This window comes from Zea mays, chromosome 9 (genome assembly GCF_902167145.1).
Source record: "Zea mays cultivar B73 chromosome 9, Zm-B73-REFERENCE-NAM-5.0, whole genome shotgun sequence".
Taxonomy (NCBI): Eukaryota; Viridiplantae; Streptophyta; class Magnoliopsida; order Poales; family Poaceae; genus Zea; species Zea mays.
The window spans coordinates 85,445,090-85,464,298 of NC_050104.1; positions in this window are offsets into that span (position 1 = coordinate 85,445,090).

Genomic DNA, 19,209 nt, shown 5'->3' on the forward strand with positions numbered 1-19,209 from the left:
GACCTCCTATGAACTCTTAACTGGTAACAAACCTAATGTTTCCTATTTTCGTGTATTTGGGAGCAAATGCTACATTTTAGTAAAGAAAGGAAGGCATTCAAAGTTTGCTCCCAAAGCTGTAGAAGGTTTTTTACTAGGATATGACTCAAATACAAAGGCGTATAGAGTCTTCAACAAATCATCATGATTAGTTGAAGTCTCTAGCAACATTGTATTTGATGAGACTAATGGCTCTCCAAGAGAGCAAGCTGATCTTGATGATGTAGATGAAGATGAGGTCCCGACGGCCGCAATGCGCACAATGGCGATAGGTGATGTGCGACCGCAGGAACTACAGGAACAAGATCAACCCTCTTCCTCTACGATGGTGCATCCCCCAACTCAAGACGATGAACAGGTACCTCAAGAAGAGGGGCAGGATCAAGGGGGAGCACAGGAGGAACAGGTTATGGAGAAGAATCATCACGGGCCCCTCCAACTCAAGTCCGAGCGACGATCCAAAGAAATCACCTAGTGGATCAGATTCTGGGTGACATCAGCAAGGGAGTAACAACTCGCTCACGATTAGCTAATTTTTGTGAGCGTTACTCGTTTGTTTCTTCTATTGATCCTTTCAGGGTATAAGAAGCCTTGCAGGATCTAGACTGGGTGTTGGCCATGTAGGAAGAGCTCAACAACTTCAAAAGAAATGAAGTCTGGAGCCTGGTGCCATGTCCAAAGCAAAATGTTGTTGGAACCAAGTGGGTGTTCCGCAACAAGCAAGACGAACACGGAGTGGTGACAAGGAACAAGGCTCGACTTGTGGCAAAATGTTATGCCCAAGTCGCAGGTTTGGACTTTGAGGAGACTTTCGCTCCTGTGGCTAGGTTAGAATCAATTCAGAATTTATTGGCATATGTTGCTCACCATTCCTTTAAGTTGTTCCAAATGGACGTGAAGAGCGCTTTCCTAAATGGACCAATCAAGGAGGAGGTATACGTGGAACAACCCCCTGGCTTTGAGGATGATAGGTATCCCGACCACGTGTACAAACTCTCTAAGGCACTCTATGGACTTAAGCATGCCCGAGAGCATGGTATGAATGCCTTTAGGATTTTCTTATTGCTAATGCTTTCAGGGTTGGGAAAGCTGATCCCACTCTTTTCACAAAGACTTGTGATGGTGATCTTTTTGTTTGCCAAATATATGTCGATGACATTATATTTGGTTCTACTAACCAAAAGTCTTGTGAGGAGTTTAGCAGGGTAATGATGAAGAAATTTGAAATGTCAATGATGGGCGAGTTGAACTACTTCCTTGGATTTCAAGTGTAGCAACTCAAGGAAGGCACTTTCATCTCCAAAACAAAGTACACTCAAGATCTTCTTAAGAGGTTTGGGATGAAGGATGCCAAGCCCGCGAAGACACCTATGGGAACGAACAGACATCTCGACCTCAACAAAGGAGGTAAGTCCGTTGATCAAAAGGCATATCTGTCAATGATAGGATCATTACTTTACATTTGTGCTTGTAGACCAGATATAATGCTAAGCGTATGCATGTGTGCTAGATTTCAATCCGACCCCAAGGTGTGTCACCTTGTGGCTGTTAAGCGAATTCTTAGATATTTAGTTTCTATGCCTTGCTTTAGGATCTGGTATCCAAGGGGGTCTACCTTTGACTTAATCGGATACTGAGGTTCTGACTATGCCGGGTGCAAGGTTGATAGGAAGAGCACATAAGGGATGTGCCAGTTTCTGGGAGGTCCCTGGTGTCCTGGAGCTCTAAGCAACAAACATCTGTTGCCCTATCCACCACTAAGGCCGAGTATGTTGCCGCAGGACAGTGTTGCGCGCAACTACTTTGGATGAGGCAAACCCTCTGGGACTTTGGCTACAATCTGCACAAAGTCCCACTCCTATGTGACAATGAGAGTGCAATCCGCTTGGCAGATAATCCTGTTGAACACAGCCGCACTAAGCATATAGACATCTGGCATCACTTTCTGAGAGACCACCAACAAAAGGGAGATATCGATATTTACCACATTAGCACCGAGAACCAACTAGCCGATATCTTCACCAAGCCTTTAGATGAGAAAAGGTTTTGCAGGTTGCGTAGTGAGCTAAATGTCTTAGATTCGCGTAACTTGGATTGATCTATAGCATACATGTGTTCTATGCCTTTGATCATGTTACTTTAAGCTTTACTATCTTTAAATGCTTATTTCTGGTGTTCAAGTTGTACAAGTCATCCCCGGACCTCACAAGTCCCTATGCGAATGATGCACATGTTTAGGGGGAGGATGTGTTACAACTTGACTCCCTTGAGACTAACCTATTTGTGAGTACTCTTGTAATAGTCTCAAAGGGATATTGAAAGGAAAATGTGAACTTGGACAAAGAACAGAGCTTCCACTGTATTTCGGTAAAATGTATCTTGTCCTAAGTTCTTTGTTATACTCTCCTTGCCTTTTTGCTCTTATTTGCTCTCATTTTGGTGAGGCAATGGGGTTACTGGGCCAAAGGTTATCCTGTTTTGGTGCTTAATGCCAAAGGGGGAGAAATTAAGGCCAAAGCAAATGGATCAGCCAACCACTTGTGAACTTTTAAAATGGTAGAGTTAGAATTTGTATGTTGTCCAAAATCCTCTTATTGCAAAATTTGGTCTCTTATGGGGAGAATTTTGATTATGGGACAAAGGGGAGTTTTTGGCACTTTATCAAAATTACTCTTGAAACATCTCTCTATTTGCCCAAACAAGTGTTTTTGACTTAGAGATAGGAAAAAGAATTTGATTTGCGAAAATAAACCAAGTGGTGGCAAAAGTGATCCAAATATGCCAAATCTCAAGTGAGAAAATTCGGTCTTCAAATCTACACTTTTGAGAATGATGTTGGCATAAATCACCAAAAAGGGGGAGACTGAAAGGGAAATGTGCCTTTGGGCCATTTCTATAAATGTTTTGGTGATTAGATGCACAACACATTGTTTTAGTTCATATGTGCTAAGTGGTTGAGAAGTGCAAATCAAGAATCAAGGTATGTTTCTAGTCCTAGTAAATTGTTTTTGGATACTAACATATGTCTCTAAGTGCTAGGGACACTGCTAAGAAAAGTGGAAATGAATTGGAGAAGTTTTGGCTGAGTTTAGCCAAACCAGCACCAGCGTGTGGTGCACCGGATAGTGTCTGGTGCCCAGGCTGGCCCGGCAACGAACTCGTCTATAACGCCATGAATTTGGGGGTAGAATTTTTTCTTATTTAATACCCACCAAATTCAGGCGTTACTCTCTTTTCTCTTCCCATTTCGCTCCTTCTTCCCAGTTTCAAAGAAGTATAACGACTGGTGTCCGTATCGCGTGTAAACAAAACCTAAGTTGACATGAGTGTTGCATCATGCCGAAGCATCTTTCTTTTGTCTGATGTTATGTTTAATCGCGCATTCGTCTCGCCTCGCTTCGGATTTCGATTCGCAATTGGATTCCGATCAGTGGTCACGTGTGTTTTGGGCTTCTGTCCCGGCCCGCGACCTAGCCCTGCCCGACTCGACCTAGCCCGGCCCGGCCCGGCGCGCCCCCGCGCGCCCCTGGCTCCCAAAACACCATGCTCGCCCCCTCTCTATCTCCCTCTCATTTGATTTTCCCGCACAGTAACTCCCTCTCCCATTCTTCCACCTCTCTCTCCCACCTCGTGCCCTAGGTGATCTGATGACGGTTATCGCTGGTTTTTGGATCCCAAGGTGAGCTCCCCTCCCCTCTCTCTCCCTCTCCCTCCCTTTTTCCCCCTCCTTGCGCATCCCTGGCCCCCTGCGCGTGCGTCCCTACACGGCCTCGGCCCCCGACGGCGCGGCCTCGGCTCCCTGGCGGCGTGGCCTTGGCCCTGGCGCATGGCTCCTGGCCCCCCTAGCGCGCGCGGCCTCAGCCCCCTAGCGTGCGGCCCCTGGCCCCCGCGGCGCGGCTCTCGGCCCGGTGCCCGTGGCTCCGGCGCGCGGCCCCTGTCCTCTGCAGCACGCCCCCCCCAGCGCGCGGCCCCTGGCCCCCGGCAGCGCGGCCACTTGCGGCTTGCCCAGCGCGTTCCCGCGCGCGCAGCTCAAGCGCACGCGGTGATCAAATTTTAGTTTCATTAGTTTTGAATTTAGTTTAATTAACGTGTTGTGTCACGCGCTTCGTTGTGCGACGAATTAGTTTAAATCCGGATTTATTAATGTGCTGTCGCGTGCTTCGTCGTTCGACGATTCAATTTATGTTTAGGTTATTTAATGTGTGATGTCGCGCGTTTAGTCGCACGACATTTTGTTTTAGATTCAGTTAAAGTGATGGATGCTATCGTGCGCTTCGTCACGCGACGCTCGACGTTATTTTCTATAATTAATTCAAGTATCTCGTTGCGTGCTTCATCGCACGACGATTCGTTTTATTTCAGTTCAATCTAAGTATTGGGTCCTGCGCTTCGCTGCACGACGACTCATTTTATTCTCAGTTTAGTTCGTATGTGTCGTCGTGCGTTTCGCCGCGCAACAATCCTTTTAAATTTACCTTAAATTGCTTATAATAATTAAACATATAGCATAACTTTGTTCTATGTATAGTGTGATAATCAAATTATTGTGGTTATGTTTAGTAAAATACTTTAATTCATAACTGTTGAACGTAATCGTCTTTCGACCGTAGCCTCGACCGTTGTTTTCTCTTTCTCGCTTAGTCGTAGTTGCGAGCCCTGCGCCGAGCGTCTGCTTATTTATTATATTTTACTGCATGGTGTACTGTTCTTTTATATTAAATTTGTGGAATGTATGTTTGAACTCGTATAGATAACGATCAGTTGGCGGAGTCCGAAGGAGTTGCAGGTGAAGACCCTGAGCAGCAGCTAGTTGGTGAAGGCAAGTGTCCCTTGACCCAGCTATGTCCTACTCATTGTATAATTCACTCCCCGCATTCACTTGCTTTTGTTTATCTTGTCCTTGTTTACCTATTTGGGTTGGGTTATTTTGGTTTAGCTTTATGCTAGTGGTTCATATTAATCAATGAACATGATGAGATTATTTATGATACACTGTTTTTCATTTTGATTATGATGATGATACTTGTGGCATTTAAGGGGACTCGAGCGGTTTCTCGAGTGCCTCTCCGTAAGGACTAGTTCGTAGATGACCGCCTGGGAAAAAAAGTGCAACCATGAGGGTGGAATGGGACGCCCTTAGCTGAATAATTAGAGGAACTAGGGTGTAGTTCGCTTCGCCGTCGTGCCGTCAATGGGGCTTGGTGTATGCGGCTCACTCTACCGTGGGTGGATTGCCCCTTGGGGAGGAGTGCAGTACATTTAGGAAACCTAACAGGCGGCTACAGCCTCAGGGAATCTTTATAAAAGCTACGTAGTGAAACCCTGCCTATTCACCTTGGTAGTGTTTAAGGATTTGATCGGCCCGAGGCAAGAGGGAATCACGGCTTGTGGGTAAAGTGTGCAACCTCTGAAGAGTGTAATGAAACTGATATATTAGCCGTGCTCGCGGTTATGAGCGGCCAAGGGAGCTCCATTGATTAGAGATACTTTGATCAGAGATGGTTGATTTACAGGTGGTGACGAGGATGATGGTTATGATTATGCTTATGGTAATGTTTCTGGTATTCTTTCCGTTGGGAAGGGTACTTTTGGGTTAACAACTTGGGTTAATGCTAAAACCTGGCTCTCTACTAGTAATAATAACATGACCAACTAAAAGTGACCGCTGGACTTAAACCCCACATAAAGCTAGTCCACTACAGCCAAACGGGACAATTGCTGAGTATGTTGATGTGTACTCACCCTTGCTTTACACACCAAACCCCCCTAGGTTGTCCACGTTGCAACCACTGCTCAGGAGAAGATGAAGTCGTAGAGGAGGACTTCCAGGAGTTCCAAGAGTACGATGAGTTCTAGGCGTGGGTTAGCGGCAAACCCCTAGTCGGCTACCTGTGAAGGCCGTGTGTATCTACGTTTCTTTTCCGCACTTTGATTAATGTTAATGACTATGTGGATGTCTCGGACATCATGATGTAATCAACTATTACCCTCTTTTATGTTATTATTTGAGCACTGTGTGATGATGTCCAGTTATGTAACTTCTGTGTACGTGAATTGCTGGACCGCTAACCTAGAGTAGAATGGTCGTTCTAAGGACTATAGACCCCTATTATCACCTTGACTTTGGTATCCCTTCAAAAGTTGGTCATATCGACCAAATCTATGTTCTATTAATATATTATACCATGCTCAAAATTTTGTTTATTTCTAATTCCTAATTTTTTATGGTCTACTTGCTGGTCATATTAGCTCTGTTCTCACTCTTATTCTTACGGTATCTTCTATAGATGGCTCGTATTAGACACACCGCACGGAAGTCAGTCATTCCTTTATTGTCTTCTCGTCTCGCGGAGCGTCCGCTTCGCCGTCCGGTGACTGGTCAGTCTAGCCATTTGGAGATGCTGCACCACCGCCTGCACGAGGAGCAGGAGCGTCGGCGACAGGAGTTGGAGCAGCAGGGCTCTTCTTCCTCGCCTCAGCAGGAGGTAGAGTCTCTGAGGAGCTGCTCTCCTGTGCCCCCGCTGGAGGCGTCCCCTGCACCACCACTGGGCGTCTCGACCGCTGGAGTAGCTGTTGGAGACCCCAGCGACAGAGGTGACGACAGCAGTTCGAGCCACAACACCGACCTTTCAGAGGAGCAGGAGTTGGAGGGATGGGAGGGATGGGTTGCTCGACCCATCACTCGTGACGCCGCTCGCGGTGTCACTTCCACGATGTGCTCGACACCTTGCTGCGCCAGGCACTTGACCGGCGTACCTGGTCTATCGAGTATTGTTGTGTTGTCTTCCAGCACAGTCGCGGGGTTTACCCGAACCGCTAGGTGGTGGCTTATTTGGTGCGCCGTTCGGAGAATAGTCTCCGGGGTGCGGAGGTCTGCTCAGAGCATTACTCTATCTCTGAGCGGGACTCAGCTGAGGCGGCCATACAAGATGCCGCACGGCGTGTGCTTTCGCACTACTACTCAATGCTCGGTGGGGTAGCTGGTGGCCTCAACCTGAGGTATTACCCCCGCCGTCCATCTGGCAGCACTTGAGGACAATCCTAGGTTGAGCAGCACAGTCAACCTAGCCGCCGTGCTAAACACGGAGCTGGACCATGCTTTAGATGAGCTGAGTAGGGTTCGTGTTGAGATCGCCCAGCTGAGGGTTGAGCGCGCGGAGCGCCGTCACCTGGAGGATGGCTCTCCCGTCCCCGTCGGGACTCAGCACCCGTACCGCTCACCTCAGCGTGGACACCATGACTATGGTAACCCCGACTGTAGGACCAGGATAAATTTAGAACCATAGATCGTCAGCATTGGACCTTGTAATTAATGTTTAAAATAGAAGTCTTAGTCTTAGCCTTAATCTTACTCTCAGTTAGTGTTAGTTAGGCAGGGTAGTTTTCTTATCCTGTGTTTTTTATGTTTGTCATGATGGACTATGATAGATTTGGATCTTTATAATGACTGTCGCCATAGTGTGGGTACCCCCTACACTTTGGTTTACCTACTAATGTTAATAAAATTAGTTATCTAGTTGGGAAGCCCTTTTATTCTACTTATCCTTTTATCTGAGAAGTTGTGCTTGCCTGTGTTCGGAGTCAGTGAAGATGCTTATCTGTTCAGTATTGTGGAAGAATTCTATACTCTTTTCTTATGATGCAAGATTTGCAAGACCAGTTCTGATATGTGATTGGATTCTACTGATGTCAGACAACAGGCGCTGAGGAGGAAGGCGTGCTCAGCAGGAGCAGGCAGCACCGTAGGATGAGGCACCTCAGCAGCAGTTGCCACCTCCACCCTCGATGACGATAGAGTAGATGTTCTTGATGCAGACTCAGGCAGTCTAGGCCATCGGTCAGACTCTGGCAGCTATGCAGCAGCAGCAGCATCAGCCCCCACCTCAACCTCAGATGCCTAGAGACAAGCGTGCTGAATTCATGAGAGGTCATCCCCCAGTGTTCGCTCACTCTGCTGACCCCATGGATGCTGAAGATTGACTGCGTACCGTGGAGCGGGAGTTGCACATCGCTCAATGTGACGACAGAGAGAAAGTGTTGTATGGTCCCCGTTTGTTGAGGGGAGCAGCCCAGTCTTACCTCGCCACCGACGCCAACCCCGACACCATCACTTGAGAGGAATTCAGAGATAATTTTCGTCAGTGTCATGTTCCATCAGGTCTAATGATAGTGAAGAAAGAGGAATTTATGGTGCTCAAGCAAGGGCCCATGTCTGTCAGTGAGTACCGAGACAGATTTCTGTAGCTGTCCCGCTATGCTCCTGAAGATGTCAACACATATGCCTAGAGGCAGTATCATTTCTTGAGAGGCTTAGTCAATCCCCTGCACTATCAGCTGATGAATCATACCTTCCCCGCATTTTAGTACCTGATCGACAGAGCAATCAAGATAGAGAAGAAGCGCAAGGAGAAGGAGGATCGCAAGCGCAAGATTGGTGGACCTCAGCCTAGAAGCAGCAATCTCCCTCGTTTCCCAGGCAACTAACCTCAGTAGTTCAAGCAGAATCAGCACCTGCCTCAGTAGTAGTTTCAGAGGCAGTAACCCCAGCACCAGCAGCAGAATCGTCAGAACAGTCAGACAGGAGGAAGTCAGTTCCAGAGGCAGAATCAGCAGGCACCTCGCCTCCCCGCCCTAGCAACCAACCAGAGCAGTCAAGCAGCCCTAGTGCAAGGCGGAAGCAGAGCATGTTCCCATTGTGGAGAACAAGGCCATTGGGTGACGCATTGTCCAAAGAAGGCAGCCCAGCAGCAGTCAAGCCCTAGTGCCCCAACGAAGCAGAATGTGTCTCAGCCAGGAGCAGGCAACCGCGTCTAGACACACTAGAACCATGGGAGACTGAACCATTTGGAGGCTGAAGCAGTCCAGGAAACACAGGGCATCATAGTAGGTATGTTTCCAGTCGACTCCCATATTACAGAAGTATTATTTAATACTGGAGCAACACATTCTTATATTACTGCATCATGGGTAGAAGCACATAATCTTCCAATAACTACCATATCAACCCCCATTCAAATTGATTCAGCCGATGGTAAAGTTTGAACTGATAGTGTTTGCTTGAATCTAAGTGTGGAAATAAGGGGGATAGAGTTTCCCATCAACCTCATAATAATGGGTACTCAGGGAATAGACGTCATCCTAGGGATGAATTGGCTAGATAAGTACCAAGCAATTATCAGTTGTGATAAGAGGACAATTAAATTGGTGTCCCCACTTGGATAAGAAGTGGTGGCTGAGTTAGTCTCACCTGAGCCAAGGAAAGGAGGTTGTCATCAGATGACTATTGATAGCAAGGAGGTAGATTCACTCGAGACTATCAAGGTTGTGTCAGAGTTCCCGGATGTGTTCCCGAAAGATTTACCAGGTATGCCACCTGAGCGGAAAGTTGAGTTTGCCATAGAGCTTCTTCCTAGCACTGCCCCCATTTCTAAAAGAGCTTACAGGGTATCTAGACCCGAGTTGGTTGAACTCAAGAAGCAAATAGATGAGCTGTCAGAGAAAGGTTACATCAGACCAAGCACCTCACCTTGGGCCACCCCTATCCTATTCGTGGAGAAGAAAAATGGCACCAGGAGGATGTGCATCGGTTATCAAGCTTTGAATGAGGTCATGATCAAGAACAAGTACCCCTTGCCCAGAATAGAAGATCTATTCAACCAGCTAAGAGGAGCCAACGTGTTTCCAAAGATAGATATGAGGTCAGGTTATCACCAGCTCAGGATTCGACCTTCAGACATTCCGAAGACGACATTTATTACCAAGTATGGGCTATATGAGTTCACTGTTATGTCTTTTGGCCTAACGAATGCACTAGCATTCTTCATGAATCTGATGAACAGTGTATTCATGGATTGTCTCGACAAGTTTGTGGTGGTATTCATTGATGACATTCTCATATATTCTCAAAGTGAGGAGGAGCATGTGGATCATTTGAAGATGGTATTGCAGAGATTGCGAGAGCACAAGTTGTATGCAAAGTTGAGCAAGTGCGAGTTCTGGATCGATGAAGTCCTGTTCTTGGGTCACATAATAAACAAAGATGGATTGGTTGTGGATCCGAAGAAAGTGGCAGACATTTTGAACTGGAAAGCACCAACAGATGCCCGAGGAATCAAGAGCTTCATTGGGATGGTCGGATATTATCGGCGATTCGTTGAAGGATTTTCGAAGATTGTGAAACCTATGTCAGCTTTGCTAGCCAACAAAGTTGAGTTCAAGTGGACCCAGCAGTGCCAAGAGGCCTTTGAAGCATTGAAAGAAAAGTTGACTACATCGCCTGTCTTAGTCTTTCCTCATGTGCACAAGCCATTCTCGATGTATTGCGACGCTTGTTACACTGGCTTGGGATGTGTATTGATGCAAGAGGGAATATTTGTGGCTTACTCGTCCCGACAGCTAAAGGTTCATGAGAAGAATTATCCAATCCATGATCTAGAGTTGGCAGCAGTGGTTCATGCACTGAATACATGGAGGCACTATCTATACGGGCAGAAATGTGATGTCTACACAGACCATAAGAGTCTGAAGTACATATTCACCCAGTCGGAGCTGAACATGAGACAATGAAGATGGCTAGAATTGATCAAAGACTATGAGTTGGAAATTCATTACCATCCACGCAAAGCGAATGTGGTAGCAGATGCCTTAAGCAGGAAAAGTCAAGTCAATATGATGGTTGCTCACCCGATGCCTTATGAGTTGGCCAAGGAATTTGACAGGTTGAGTCTCGGATTTCTAAATAACATGCGAGGAGTAATAGTTGAGTTAGAACCCACCTTAGAGCGGGAAATCAAAGAGGCACAGAAGAATGATGAGAAGATCAATGAAATCCGGCAACGGATTCTAGAAGGAATAGGCAAAGACTTTTGGGAGGATGCAAAAGGTGTGGTATGGTTCAAGGATCGTTTGTGTGTTCCCAATGTTCAGTCCATCCGGGAGTTGATCCTCAAGGAAGCTCATGAGACAGATTATTCCATACACCCTGGAACTGAGAAGATGTATCAGGATCTGAAGAAGAAAGTTTGGTGGTATGGGATGAAAAAGGGAGATCGCAGAGCATGTGGCCGTAGGTGATAGTTGTCAGAGGATTAAGGTAGAGCATCATAAGCCAGCTGGGTTGTTGCAACCATTGCGAATTCCTCAGTGGAAATGGGATGAAATCGGGATGGACTTCATAGTCAGATTGCCTCACACTCGAGCCGGCTACGATTCCATCTGGGTAGTAGTGGACCGCTTAACCAAGTCAGCCCACTTTATACCTGTCAAGACTAGCTACAGCAGTGCAGTATTGGCAGAGCTATACATGTCCCGGATCGTTTGTCTGTATGGTGTACTAAAGAAGATAGTGTTAGACAGAGGAACACAGTTCACCTCTCATTTCTCGCAGCAGGTGCATGAAGCCTTGGGTACACATCTGAATTTCCATTCAGCATATCATCCATAGACAGACGGTCAGACTGAAAGAACTAATCAATTCCTCGAAGATATGTTGAGAGCCTGTGCGCTGCAAGATCAGTCTGGATGGGACAAGAGATTACCTTATGCAGAATTCTCCTATAACAACAGTTACCAGACTAGCTTGAAGGTGTCACCATTTTAGGCGCTTTATGGAAGGAGTTGTAGAACCCCGTTGCAATGGGATCAGCCTAGAGAAAAGCAAGTGTTCAGGCTAGACATTTTGCTCGAAGCTAAAGAGAACATCAAGATGGTTCGGGAGAACCTGAGGATAGCGCAATCAAGGCAGCGAAGTTATGCAGACACAAGAAGGAGAGAGCTGAGTTTTGAAGTCAGAGATTTTGTCTAACTTAAGGTATCGCCAATCAGAGGAGTCAGAAGATTCGGAGTCAAAGGCAAGCTAGCACCCCACTATGTTGGTCCGTATCAGATTCTCGCAAAGCATGGAGAAGTGGCCTATCAGCTCAGTCTGCCAGAAGGTTTGTCAGCGGTGCATGATGTCTTACATGTGTCTCAGTTGAAGAAGTGTCTGCGTGTGCCAGAAGAGCAGTTGCCAGTGGAAGGTCTGGAAGTCCAAGAAGACTTGACCTACATAGAGAAGCCAGCGCAGATTCTCAAGACTGCAGACAGGGTCACCAGGAGGAAAACTATCAGAATGTGCAAAGTCAGATGGGGTCACCACTCTGAGGAAGAAGCAACCTGGGAGCATGAAGATGATCTGATGGCCAAGTATCCTCCACTCTTTGCTGGCCAACCTTGAATCTTGAGGGCGAGATTCTTTTAAGGGGGATAGGTTTGTAACGCTCTAAATTTGGGGTAGAATTTTTTCTTCTTTAATACTCACAAAATTTAGACGTTACTCTCTTTTCTCTTACCGTTTCGCTCCTTCTTCCCAGTTTCAAAGCAGTATAACGACTGGTGTCCGTATCGCGTGTAAACAAAACCTAAGTTGACATGAGTGTTGCATCATGCCGAAGCAACTTTCTTTTGTCCGATGTTGTGTTTAATCGCGCGTTCGTCTCGCCTCGCTTCGGATTTTGATTCGCATTTGGATTCCGATCAGTGGTCGCTTGTGTTGTGGGCTTCTGTCCTAGCCCGCGACCCAGCCAGCCCGACCCGACCCAGCTCGGCCCGGCCCGGCGCGCCGCCGCGTGGCCCTAGCGCCCAAACCCCCATGTGCGCCCTCTCTCTATCTCCCTCTCATTTGATTTTCCCGCGCAGTAAGTCCCTCTCCCTCTGCCTTTCTTCCACCTCTCTCTCCCACCTCGTGCCCTAGGTGATCCGGTGACGGTTATCGCCGGTTTTTGGATCCCAAGGTGAGCTCCCCTCTCCCTCTCTAGCGGCGTGGCCTCGGCCTCCCTGGCCCCAACCTCCCTGGCGGCGCGAGCGGCCTCGGCCCCGGTGCGCATGGCTCCTAGCCCTCCCCGGCGGGGCGGCCTCAGCCCTGGCACGCGCGGCTCCTGGCCCCCTCGCAGCGCGGCCCTGGCCCTCCACGGCGGCGCGGCTCCTAGCCCCCTCGGCGCGCAGCCTCGGCTTCCTGGTGGCGCGGCCCCGGCCTCCCCGGCGGTATGGCCTCGGCCCCGGAGCGCGCGGCTCTTGGCCCCCTCGCGACGTGGCCTTGGCCCTCCCCGGCGGCGTGGCTCCCAGCCCCCCCGGCACGGGGCCTCGGCCCCCCCTGCGCGCGGCCCCTAGCCCTCGCGGCGCGACTCTCGGCCCCGCACTTCGTCGTGCGACGAATTACTTTAAATCCAGATTTATTAATGTCCTGTCACGTGTTTCGTCGCGCGACGATTCAATTTAAGTTTAGGTTATTTAATGTGTGACGTCTCGCGTTTAGTCGCGCGACATTATGTTTTAGATTTAGTTAAAGTGATGGATGTTGTCGTGCGCTTCGTCGCGCGACGCTCGATGTTATTTTCTATAATTAATTCAAGTGTCTCGTTGCGCGCTTCATCGCACGACGATTCATTTTTTTCTAGTTCAGTTTAAGTATTGTGTTCTGCGCTTCGCAGCGCGACGACTCATTTTATTCTCAGTTTAGTTCGTATGTGTCGTCGTGCATTTCGCCTCGCAACAATCCTTTTAAGTTTACCTTGAATTTCTTATAATAATTAAACATATAGCATAACTTTGTTCTATGTATAGTGTGATAATCAAATTAATGTGGTTATGTTTAGGAAAATACATTAATTCATAACTGCTAAACGTAATCGCCTTTCGACCGTAGCCTCGACCGTTGCTTCTCTTTCTCGCTTAGTCGTAGGTGCGAGCCCTGCGCCGAGCGTCTGCTTATTTATTATATTTTACTACATGGTGTATTGTTCTTTTATATTAAATTTGTGGAATGTATGTTTGAACTCGTATAGATAACAGTCAGTTGGCAGAGTCCGAAGGAGTTGCAGGTGAAGACCCTCAGCAGCAGCTGGTTGGTGGAGGGAAGTGTCCCTTGACCCATCTATGTCCTACTCATTTTATAATTCACTCCCCGCATTTACACAATTTATACCTAACGATTGACTAGTTCTTTTTTATATTGTCCTTGTTTACCTATTTGGGTTGGGTTATTTTGGTTTAACTTTATGCTAGTGCTTCACATTAATCAATGAACATGATGAGATTATTTATGATACGCTGTTTTTCCTTTTGATTATGATGATGATACTTGTGGCATTTAAGGGGACTCGAGCGGTTTCTTGAGTGCCTCTCTATAAGGACTGGTTCGTTGGATGACCGCCCGGGAAAACAGTGCAACCATGAGGGTGGAATGGGACGCCCTTAGCTGAATAATTAGAGGAACTGGGTTGTAGTTCGCTTCGCCTTCGTGCCGTCAATGGGCTCGGTGTATGCGGCTCGCTCTGCCGAGGGTGGATTGCCCCTTGGGGAGGAGTGCGGTACATTTAGGAAACCTAACGGGCGGCTACAGCCTCAGGGTATCTTTTTAAAAGCTACGTAGTGAAACCCTGCCTATTCACCTTGGTAGTGTTTAAGGGTTTAATCGGCCCGAGGCAAGAGGGAATCACGGCTTGTGGGTAAAGTGCGCAACCTCTGCAAAGTGTTAAGAAACTGATATATCAGTCGTGCTTGCGGTTATGAGCGGCCAAGGGAGCTCCATTGATTAGAGATACTTTGATCAGAGATGGTTGGTTTACAGGTGGTGACGAGGATGATGGTTATGATTATGCTTATGTTAATGTTTCTGGTATTCTTTCAGTTTGGAAAGGGTACTTTTGGGTTAACAACTTGGGTTAATGCTAAAACCTGGCTCTCTACTAGTAATAATAACCTGACCAACTAAAAGTGACTGCTGGACTTAAACCCCACATAAAGCTAGTCCACTACAGCCAAACGGGACAATTGCTGAGTATGTTGATGTGTACTCACCCTTGCTTTACACACCAAACCCCCCAGGTTGTCCATGTTGTAACCACTGCTCAAGAGAAGATGAAGTCATGGAGGAGGACTTCCAGGAGTTCCAAGAGTACGATGAGTTCTAGGCGTGGGTTAGCGGCAAACCCCTAGTCGGCTGCCTTTGAAGGCCATGTGTATCTACATTTCTTTTCCGCACTTCGATAAATGTTAATGACTATGTGGATGTCTCGGACATCATGATGTAATCAACTATTACCCTCTTTTATGTTATTATTTGAGCACTATGTGATGATGTCCAGTTATGTAACTGCTGTGTAGGTGAATTGCTGATCCTGGCACATACATGGTTCGCATTCGGTTTGCCTTCTAAAATCGGGTGTGACATCGTCGCTCTCGGGAAAAAGATAGTGGTGCTGCGGCTAAAATTCACCGGACTGTCCGGTGAGATAAAGGCGCCCGCGCCAACGGTCGGCAGCAAAATCAGCGGGCGACGTGTGGCCCGCGCCAATGATCAGGTGGTCACACCGGACTGTCCTGTGTGCACCGGACAGTGTCCGGTGCGCCAACGGGACCGCAGGTTCAACGGTCGGGTGTGCCCGATAAGGAAGGAGATGGGGCACGGGACAACTACTGTTCATGTCCGGTGGGGCACCGGACTGTTCGGTGCGCCACCCGACAGAAGGCAAGAATTGCCTTCCAATCGGATCTCCAACGGATCCTAGCTGCCTTGGGGCTATAAAAGGGACCCCTAGGCGCATGGAGAAAGATACCAAGCATTCACTAAACATCCTAAGATGCCTAGACTCCGCAACCACGCAATCGGATCATCGTGTTTGAGATTTGCGCACCGTTTGAGTTGTAAACTCCCTGCGCCGTGTTTGTGTGCTCACGTCTTGACTTGTGTGCGTGTGCTTGCTGCGATTTGAGTCTTGTGTGTGTTTCTTTCCCTTCCTTACTCTTGTGCTTTTTGTTGTGAACAACTTTGTAAGGGTGAGAGGCTCCAACTTGTGAAGATTCCTCGCAAACGGGAAAACAAGTCTAAAGAAGAAAACCGTGGTATTCAAGTGGATCGTTGGATCACTTGAAAGGGGTTGAGTGCAACCCTCGTCCATTGGGACGCCACAACGTGGAAGTAGGCAAGTGTTATAATTGACCAAACCATGGGATAAAACACCGTGTCTCTTGTGTTGCTTTTCTCTGTGATTGATTTCTTCTCAAGAGCTCGCTCCATAGCAACTTGGTTTAATCTAACTAACATTTTATAAACCAAGTTTGTGTTTTAGTGTTGAATCTTGCAGGATCACCTATTCACCACCTCTAGGTGCTCTCATTTATGAAAATGTTGCATATGTTTAGGGGAAGGATATGCTACAACTTGATACTTTGAGATTAATGTGTTTGCTTGAGTGATTTTGATATAGTCTCAAAAATGGATTCAAATGGAAAGGATGGACTTGGACATAGAAAAGGCTTCCACTGCATTAAGGTATCAATGTGCTTTGTTCCAAGTCACTATTGTGTTTTCTCATTGCCTTTGGTTTTATTTGCAATTTTTGGCAAGGCAATGCGGTTATAAGGCCAATAGCTCTTCTGTTTTGGTGCTTAATGCCAAAGGGGGAGAAATTAATGCCAAAGCAACTGGTTCAGCTACAACTTGTGAATTTTTCATAAAAAATTACAGATAATATACTTGGTTTTTGATCAAAATCCTCTTTATGCAAAACTACTCTCTTGTTGGGGAAAATTTGATTATGGTAAAAAGGGGGAGTTTTGTGACTCTTGTTCAAAACTAGTCTTGAAAGATATTTTGATTTGCCAAAACAAAGTGTTTTTGACATAGAGATAGGAAAATGAATGTGTTTTGTGAAAATAAACCAAGTGGTGGAAAAAATGATCCAAATATTCCAAATCCAGTGATACTTCAATTGGTTTTAAGTTTGACATCAATTTGCACCTTTTTGCTCTCAATTGAGTATGTTAGTACATTTTAAGTTGCTTTTGATGTTTTGGCATAAATCACCAAAAATGGGGAGATTGAAAGGGAAATGTGCCCTTGGGCCATTTCTAAGTTTTTTGGTGATCAAGTGCCTAACACATTACTTTGATCTAACATACTATTGTGAGTATGAGCTCAGAGTCAAAGAAAAAGCAAATTAAGGACTGAAGGGATAAATTGCAAACTCTAAAATCCTAGAGAAACAAGGTATGATTATAGAACTTAGTAAATTGTTTTTGGTACAAACTATTTTCTACTAAGTGCTAGGGAACTTCTCAAAATGAAAAAAAATTAATTGGAGAAGTTTGGCTAAGGGAAACCAAACTTGCACAAGCCTGCAGTGCACCGGACTGTCCGATGCTAGGCTGGCACGCCCGATGAATAGGGCGCTCTCGGGAAAAACCCAGGGCACCACGGCTATAATTCACCGGATTGTCCGGTGTGGCAGCCGCGCGCCTAGCCAACAGTCACCAGGCGGCCCCGGACTGTCCGATGCGCCACCGGACTATCCGGTGTGCCATGGGACCAGAGGGTGGCAATGGTCAACATCGCCAAACAAGGAAGAGAATCACACACTGTTCACTGTCCGATGGTGCACCGGACTGTCCGATGCGCCCACAGATAGAAGGCAATCAGAGCCTTCCTAATGGAGGAGCAACGACTCCTTTGGCCCTTGGGGGCTATATAAGAGGCCCCTAGGCGCCTCCATCAGTACACCAAGCATCCTTTGAACATCCTACGACACCGAGACACTGCCACCACGCTAGAGCTTTGATAGTTTGAGATTCGAGCAAGTGTTTGAGATGTAATTCCGCTGTGTTGTCTCTTTTGCTCCTATTTCAACTTGTGTGCATATGTTGCTTTGATTTTGTCTCTTGTGTGTGAGTTTTTACTCCACCTTACTCTTGTGATTTGTTTGAGATCAATTGTGTAAGGGTGAGGGACTCCAAATTGTGGAGATTCCTCACAACATGAAAAAGCTAAGATAAGAAAGAGAATCATGGTACTCAAGTTGATCAGTGGGTCACTTGAGAGGGGTTGAGTGCAACCCTCGTCCATTGGGACACCACAACCTAGATTAGGAAAGCATTTTACGCCTGACCGAACCACAGGATAAAATTCGTCGTGTCACTTGTCTATTTACCTTATAGCGATTCTAGTCTTTCTAGTAGTTCACTTCACTTCAAAATTGCTCTAAGTTTAATACTCATCATGTGAGAGCAATTAAGTGAAGAAGTTCTCTCCTCTCATCCTCTTCATTTGAACATGGCTTTTGATTTCACTAAACCAATATTAGTCCATGTTTGCTTTGTTGAGCTATTTTTACAGGATCACATATTCACCCCCTCTAGGTGCTCTCATTGGGTCCCATGCGTCACTTTTCTCCCTCCAGCAACCGTCACCATGTCCTATTCGCACACGTGCCGGGATCTCGCCCACGTCTAGAGTAAATCGGCAACAACTCTCCAGCCACTCCTGTTCACGTCCACATCCCCGCTCTCCCCTCGTCTCGTGTTCACACGTCCGGGACAGTTGCTGCGTAGCTCGCGTGGCCTCCTTGCGCCCATCTGCGCCCCACCAACCCCGCCTCACCATTTTGTTGAGCAGCCGCTGCATTCCGCACAGTTGTCACGTGCCCGCGTTGGAGCTTGCTGCATCACCACGTTCGTAGCATAGCCGCCGTCGCGCGCATCGCTCGTCAACTCGTCGTGTCCACGCCGTTGCTGAGCCCCCCACGCCCCACATATGCCACTGTCGGCCAGGAGCTCTGCCTCGCCGCCGACGTCGTGTTCGCAGCGCTCGCGCAGCCACGCCTCGCTGTCGTGCCCACAGCCTCGGTGGAGCACCTCGTTGTCCGTCGTCGTCGCAAGGTGAGCCTCGTCTACCCCTTTCTCTCATCGTCTACCTCTAGCCCTCGTCAGCAATCTCGCCCTGCTTCACATCCAATATGGTTGTTGTGTGCCGCACCAGTGTGCCATGCGTGCCCAAACCGGAGTGTCACACGCGGGTTTCGGGGCCACCGAGACCCGGGCGCGAGATATAATCACCACGTGTGCTAGGACCAAGTCTCACACATATGATGACTCATGGTACAGAAACGAATGTCACAACATTAATATATAACAGAGTTCTTTACAAAATAGTTAAATAATTACATCACATGAAGACAACGATCCAACAACCTATAGTTGACTGGGAGATGACGGCCTAGACCACTCATGAACTCATCATAGCATCCTTCATGCGCCTCATCCTGCGGTACCTGTCCTCGACCTGTGGGAGGTGTGAGACAGCAAGGGTGAGCTCACATACATTCATCGCTCAACAAGTTGTAGGGAATAATGTGCATG